Raw genomic sequence first — 7916 nt, 5'->3', positions numbered from 1 at the left:
CAGGACTAACCCACGAATCGCCGGAAATGGGATATATCAAACATGCATCAAGAGTTTAATTACCTCCTTCTTTACCACTTCTTTCATGTTCGGATTGAGTCGTCTTTGAGGTGAATAAACTGGCCCCCCAATGAAATCTTATGAGAGCAGAAACTTGGATTTATGCCCGGGATATCGGCTATATTGAAAGCAAAGGCCTTCTTGTACTTCCTTAGAACTTCCAACAGCATGGCTTGTTCTTCAGGAGTTAGATCGGTTGCTATGATTACTCGGTAGCGCTTCTCTTCATCCAGGAAGGCATAAACCAAGTGGCTCGGTAACTCCTTCGATTCTAAAACTGGTGGGTCCTCGAATGAAGTCTTTACTTTCCGCACCCCAGACCTGTCAAGAAAAAGATAGGGATCAGTTGACAAGCTCGGCTCAGAAGCCAATAAAACAGCGAGTTGCTCCAACACTTGCTCGTTGGACAACTCCTCCTCATCCTCGGCCTAATGCTACTTGCGAAAGGGTCGAACATAAAATTTCTTGTAAATGGGACTCAACCACATCATCAATAACATCAATAGAACATACGATTATCATAGTCGGTCTCATGGAAGTGGCCGGTCAAAGGTAATGGTCTCATCATTAACTCTAGCTTAAGCTTTCCATCGCTTACATCGATACTTGACCCTCGATGTAGCTAGGAAAGGCCTACCCAGGATAAGAGGCAGTGCTATCACCCTCCATATCCATTACCACAAAATCTACAGGAAAGATAAATTTATCTACCTTTACAAGTACATCTTCAACAATACCTCTAGGAATTTTAACAGTCCTATCCGCTAATTGAACACTCATCCTAGTAGGCTTTGGCTCATGCAACCCTAATTTGGCAAATAAACTAGTGGGCATTAAGTTAATCGGCTCCTAAATCAGCCCAATGCACCACTAATTGATAAATCACCAATCATACAAGGGATAGTAAAACTCCTGGATCTCGTCAGCTTGAGTGGCAATTTGTTCCGAGAATACTGAACACTCCTCATTAAGCACCACGTGACCAAGATCCTCCAACTTCCCTCTTGTTGCTCGGGAATCTCCTTTAAGAACTTGGCGTATTTCGGCATCCGTGAAATTGCCTCAACAAAAGGTAAGTTAATTTTCACCGCTTAAATAAGTCAAGAAACTTACTGTATTGCTTGTCCACCAATCCCTGTCTCAACCTTGCGGGATATGGTACCGGGGGGCCGATGCTCATAGGCTCTTTTGCTGTCTTCTTTCTTTCTCTCATTCTCTACCATCTCAAGGTCCGGTCCTTCCTTAGGCCGGCTCGACACCGCACGATTGTATTATCCTTATCGGCCTAAAGGCGAAGAACCAGTCAAATTCTTACCCCGAACGGCAAGGTGATAGCTTTGCAATGCTCCCCTCGGGTTTGACTCATAGTGCTAGGGAGGCGATCCTGAAGGTCTCTCCGAAAGCATCTTAGAAATTTGGCCAATTTGAGTCTCCAAGTTCGAATCGAGGCCTCGATTCCTAAGTGCACTATCGGTCTACTGGAATCTTGTTTGTAGATGTCACAAACTTCATCATGAGCTCCTCTAAATTTGACTTCTTTTCTTGGAGAGGAGGAGCTTGTGCAGCCCGGTGGTTGTTCTTTGTGGTCATTGATGAAGTCTTTGGAAACTGGCGGACCACGGGCATTATTGTTCCTCCAACCGAAATTGGGGTGATTCGCGCCATCCAGGGTTGTATGTATTCTTGTAGGGGTTATTCTGGCTGTCTTGGGGCATTCCCATATAATCAACTGTTCAACATCGGGAAGATATAGTAGAATTAGATGGAAAACTAATAGAAGATGAAGCAAACATACCTCCATGATCACGATTCGCGTAATGCAGGCCACCACAAAACTTCATGACCAACGCGTTCACCGCGTGAACCGGCATCTAGAGTTGGTCGATCTTCTTGGCTAGAAGCTCCACTTGAGCTGCCAAGGCTGTAGAGTCCACTTGGTTGACCACTCCTTGTCTTCCTGGTCGGCTCTAGAGGATTGCCATTGATAGTTGTTCATGGCCATTTCCTCTATCAAGTTCGAGCTTGCTCGGGCGTTTTCTTGTTTAGCGCCCCACTGCCGGCATCCACCATCGCCTCGTTGCAAGGTTCAACCCATTGTAGAAGGTCCGAACTGTATCCACACCGGCAATCCGTGATGTGGGCAGATCTCAAAAGATCTTTAAATCTCTCCCATGCATCGTACATGCTTTCATCATCAAACTGCACAAAAGAAGATATGTCATTTCTAAGTTTAGCGGTTTTAGCGGGAGGAAAATACTTATATAAAAATTTTTCTGACCAACGCCTTCCATGTAGTGATAAATACATTATGGAAGAGATTGCAACCATCTTTTTGCTCTGTCCCTCAAGGAAAATGGAAACAATCTCAGCCGAATAGCATCATCGGTTTTTCCATTTATTTTGAATGTGTCACAAATCTCCAAAAAGTTAGAGATATGTGCATTGGGATCCTCGCTGGGCAATCCTCCAAACTGCACGCTTTGTTGGATCATCTGGATAACATTGGCCTTTATCTCAAAATTGTTGGCCGCTACAACAGGTCTGACTATACTAGTTTTCGTCCCATCCAAAGATGGTCGAGCAAACTCGTACATCGTCCTCTGATCCTCATCGGCGTGGGGGTCATGGTTTTCCATCATGTCTAGTCTATCCACAGGTATCTCAACCTCAATCTCCTCCTCTTCTAATTGCAACCTCTTCCTTAAGAGTCTGAGGGATCGTTCTGGATCAGATAGAGGCTCTATAAGATTCGAGTTTGAGCTCCTAGTCATAAACTACCTGAAACCGAAAGTCCACACAACCACCGATCAACAAAAATAATATAATAATAAATAATAATAAAATTAAAGAATAAATGAATAAAACAAATAATGACTAAATTAACACAAAAACAATTCACTCTAGTTCACCGTTAGCCTCAAGAACGCGCCAAAACTTGATGGGTTCTTTATGCAACCTACACCTAAGGCGGTGAACCTACCGATGCAGCCTAGCACTAGTGAGTATCAAGGTCGTATCCACGGAGATCGGGTGAACCTAGAGTTACTACTGCTTGCTATGTTATCTAGTCTGAAATAGGGTGTGAAAGTTCTAACATACCAGCTAATGGTTATGAGTGCAATTAAGTAAATGAAGGACAACAATGGACAATTAAAAGACAATTGTAAAGAGAGAAATAAATCCAAAAGGGAGCCTAAGTGATGGAATTCTAAAGATGAATTTTATGGATTGCCGATCTTGCTTACCCGTGCCTAAATCCTGAATTGAATCCCGGTTCCTCTCTCGAGCTTACCGGATTCCTAAACCTGCACTAACCTAATGGAATCTCTTCCTATCATATTACTACAAATTAGCATTAAGTATGATTTAAGACTATTAAGAGTTGTTAGTTCTTAATCCGGCGAGTAAATCAACCTCATCTCTAAGTGTTAACTACCAGTCCCTACTATTCAAAATCCAGTTGTAACAAGCATTTCTCAATGTCAAGAAACAACCTAATAAACAATTAATCCAACGTCTCAAATTAACTGCATCAAACTTTTATTACTGAATAGCAAGAAGATTGCAAGAATGACAATTATAAAAAACTAACAATTAAGCATAATCCATCAACAAAGGTGAACCCTAATGGATTCAAAAGATCTAGCTGCTCATGTTCATAGTCAAAGCAATTAAAGAACAAAATAAGGAGAAACAAATTAAAGGTATGTACACCCTTCTCTTTCAAGCTGAATGAGAAACCCTAAATTTGTAAATTCAAAATCTCAAACCCTAGTTGCCTCTTGAATGCTCCCAAAGTTTGTCTTGATCTTCAATTTGATGTTGGAATAAGTGGAATCCCCCCTTCAATTGATGAAAATTGATCTCTCCAGGTCTACAATTGAGGTATAGGAAATATTTGATTAAGTGTGTGTCTTGGAATTGAGTCCAAAAATCATCTTCTTCAATTAGAATTCAAAATCGCCTATATAGTTGATTCAAGACGGTGAGTCCAGTGTCTTGATTCAAAGACGCACGAGTCCAGTCTTTGAATCTGTGGAGTCTGTTGTACGAGCCACCACAGGCCGTGCCCAAGCGGTCTTGATCCACCACAGTCGTCTTTGGAGGCCGTGGTGGCTACGGAAGGCGTGCTGAAATGGCATAATTGGGGATAGCCTCTTGATAATTCAGCACGGCCGGAGTCCAGGTCGTGCTCAACCCTCGGGGTGCTTGTTCTCACCCAATTTGATGGATTTTGCTCCGTAATCCCACGTATTTCCCTCGATTATTGATGGTGTCCTTCGAAAATGACCTGAAACGAAAAGGGAAACAAAAGACAGGTGATTCTAGCATAAAATGGGATAATCATGCATAAAAATGTGAACAATTGGGCATGAAAACATGTGTAGTATGATGCTTATCAGTAATATATTAAAACAGAAAGCTTAAAGCTTTTGTAAACTTACCCCACGTGGGGTAAGCCTTACCCCACATATATTTTCGGTTAGCCCACGTGGGCTAACACTTACCCCACATAAGGTAAGCTCCTAAAAGCTTCAAAATCTTTTTTTTTGGTGTTCTGTTAAGTGATTAATAGTAAATAACTTGTATTCATTTACTGCTCATATGTCTTTAAACCTGTGAATCCTTCGTCTAACATGCTTGGATTTGATTTAGGGTTTATAAAATATGTTAAAGTTGTTATTAGGGTGAATATGAGCCTTCATGTTTAAATATATATAACAAGATTATAAACATATGATTAATGTTATGTTTTGGGTCAAATGAGCTTGCTTATTTTCTGTTTTATTTGAAATAAATTAGCTTTAGGTTTTGTATGTAAAGTTTGCATCTTTACTATGTTTTAGGTATTTTTAAGTATTTGAGTCACCATTTTATTTCTTTAGTGTCCTAATACTATTATTTGAGTATTCAACTAATTTAATTTTTTTTATAGTACAGGTGGACCCATTTATGCTGCCTTTAATACATTTAGGTGGATTATCATGGGTTCGATTAAATGTGAATTTAATAATTTCTTGCGTGTTTGTGTGAACTTACATTATATTAGTTAGGATGTTAGATACCCCGCATTATATCTTGATAATTGGGTTTGTACCCTATTAATTTCTCCCTCCCATTCTTTATAGTTATTTGTTACTTTGGTATATTTAGATTTCATTTTACATGCTAAAGGTAAATCAGACTTAGGGTTGATTGATCACCTTACATGCTAAATTAAAATGAATCAAGTCATAAATGCGAGTTCCCTCGCCTTTCATATTTCATTCACTTAACTGCTTAAAGATAAAATAAACCCATCACCTACATGTTTAATAAAATCAATTCTATTTGGTCGCCTTGGCATATGTCAAATAAAATCTAAGGTACCAACATACCTCCTTTAGGCCTAATGGCGCCAATATGCCTTCTATATAGGTAGATGTATACTAGGTTAGTAATTTCTTTTCCTCACTCTATGCATGATTAAATAAGATAATAAAATATCATTGTAATAAAATAGGTAGTAACCAAGCTAGGTTAGTACGATTAGGGAAACCAAAAGCTTTAGAGTCTAGTAGAGACCGGACTGTGTGTCCAGGAGTGTTAGGGTGCCTAACCCCTTTCCAACACAAATCTAATTTTTCCAACCCAAATCTCTAATTTAAAAAAAGGGAAAGTTAGGCTCTCCACAAAGAATCCAAGACACCATCCTTCACCCCTCTATTTATTCCGGTTATTTTACCTAGATGGTGACTCTAGTCTTCTTCGGTAAGTCACAGACATAATGGTTGTTATGATTCTTTGAGACCTGTTTTGGGACGGCTCACCTTCAAATCGAGCCTAGTACGAATGAGACAACCTTCGACACAGTGACACAGTCACTACTGCTCTTAGGCAAGCTCAATGCAAAAGGCTATACTCATAGTTGGGTTCATGAAGAGTCTTTGTCTTATATGTTAAGTCTTAATGTTATTATAAATATAATGTAAGTTTTATATTTTGATTATTAAGAATACATAGAGAAGTGTTTTCTTATCTCTTTCTCATGTTCAATAAAGCGGTATTAGAGCAGCAAAAAAGAATGAGTGATAAAAAGAGAGAAAAAGCAAAGAAAATTAGTGATAAAAAGAAAGATATTGAATAGTGGAATAATTCTTTTTTATTGTCCAAAAATCACTAAAGAAATTATGATAATTAGTTTATTCGTATAAAAGTTGTGCTGGGATCATAAGATGGATGTGATGTTATTGAGAAATGACTTGAATAGCCTAAGAATGACGAAGGCTTAAATCAAGCTCAAAAGGAGGCTTTACATAGATCTCAAAAGAGAGATAAGCTAGCATTGACGTTGATCCATAAGTGCTTAGACGAAAGCATGTTTGAGAAAGTTTTGTGTGTAGTAATTACTAAGTAAGAGTGGGAGATGTTGTAGAATACCTTTAAAAGAGTTGATAAGGTGGTAAAAGTTCATCTTTAGACATTGAGAGCAAAGTTTGAATATCATAAGATGAAAAGTTTTGAATCAATTTCAAACTAGTTCACCCGAGTATTGCTTGTTGTTAATCAAATGAGAAGATATGGTAAAAAATCAGATGATACTCGAGTAGTTGAAAATATTTTAAGGTCTCTAGACTCAAATATTGATTACGTTAAGTGTCACGACCCGATCTATGGGCTTATGATCGGCACTAGGAAATGGGTAGGCTTAAGGCCATCAAATCCCGTAGTAAGCCTGACCATTCACTAACTCAATCAAATTGTAATTCGAATTCAAACCATTAGTACTATTCCACAATTAACATTTAGCCATCAGATATTATATTTTAAATTTGGTATGTCAGCATAAATAGGCAAGACCTGAATTTACATGTAATTACAAAATGATAAGTTTGAAATTTCTACTGCAGAGATTCTAGAATCTTAAAAGTCAAACATACTAAAAATCAGTTACATTAACCTGAAGATGAAGGACTCGGGCTGCTAGAGGAAAAGAACTGCAGAAAAACTAACAATACCTAAAAAACAGTTAAATTGAGACTATTAGTCTTGAGAGTGAGCTAAAATCATATATCCAAAAAGAATACAATTATTTCAATAAAATATTTGTTTAATTAAAATAAAATACTAAGACATGCAAAACTCGTGTCATGCCATGTTTCTATAAAATAGATTTTTTACATACTACGGGACGAGTACCCCAGCAGAATCCTAACCCCTAATGCTAACAATCTCAGCTCTCTCATTCCAACAGAACTGGCGCTCAGAGAGCGAAGCTCGACCAGGTTTCTTAAATCCAGTATGGTCACTTAAATCTCTAATAAAGCCGGCGCCCACAGAGCAATGCTCGACCAGGGACCTTTACCTCGGCAAACACACTCTACTCAGCCCAGAGAGTTAAACTCAACCAGGGCAAGTCCTAAATCATTCTTCCACTACCTGACTCAGATTCATACCGGTGCGCACGCGGTCCTGATGCAACCCATCAGGTGGCATGTTCTACTGTCGTCTCATCCCAAGTCATCATGCAATCATAAAATCAATGATGAAGAAAATGATATATATGAATATTAAATAAATGAATAATTTAAATCTGTAATCAGCTAATCACAATTGCTATTTAAAATCTGCGTATGACATATGCATTACAGATATATGACTTTAACTCACAGTTTTGATGACCTCCTAGCTCTGCTCCGATGCCTCGGGTGGAGCGAGTCGAACTGACGGATTATCTAATCATGGGAACAATTCAATCAATAAACGTAAAACATTTAACAAATACCCCTAGGACTAGACTCCTAGGACAGACTGTCTAAGGATTTGGACTCGGATAGATTCTACCGAAAATTCGGCAGAACCTTCCCTAAACACGG

The 7916-nt window shown here is 38.8% G+C and overlaps 1 non-coding gene across 1 annotated transcript; it reads left to right on the top strand.

Annotated features, from left to right (window-relative positions):
* The first annotated feature begins 2186 nt into the window (after positions 1-2186).
* On the top strand, positions 2187-2292 carry LOC112535869. The gene has a single exon (XR_003079957.2). It is a non-coding gene; the product is annotated as a small nucleolar RNA R71 (small nucleolar RNA).
* The last annotated feature ends 5624 nt before the right edge of the window (positions 2293-7916 follow it).

This window comes from Ricinus communis, chromosome 5, assembly GCF_019578655.1.
Source record: "Ricinus communis isolate WT05 ecotype wild-type chromosome 5, ASM1957865v1, whole genome shotgun sequence".
In the NCBI taxonomy this organism is placed as follows: domain Eukaryota; kingdom Viridiplantae; phylum Streptophyta; class Magnoliopsida; order Malpighiales; family Euphorbiaceae; genus Ricinus; species Ricinus communis.
This window is presented reverse-complemented; position numbering and strand designations above follow the sequence as displayed.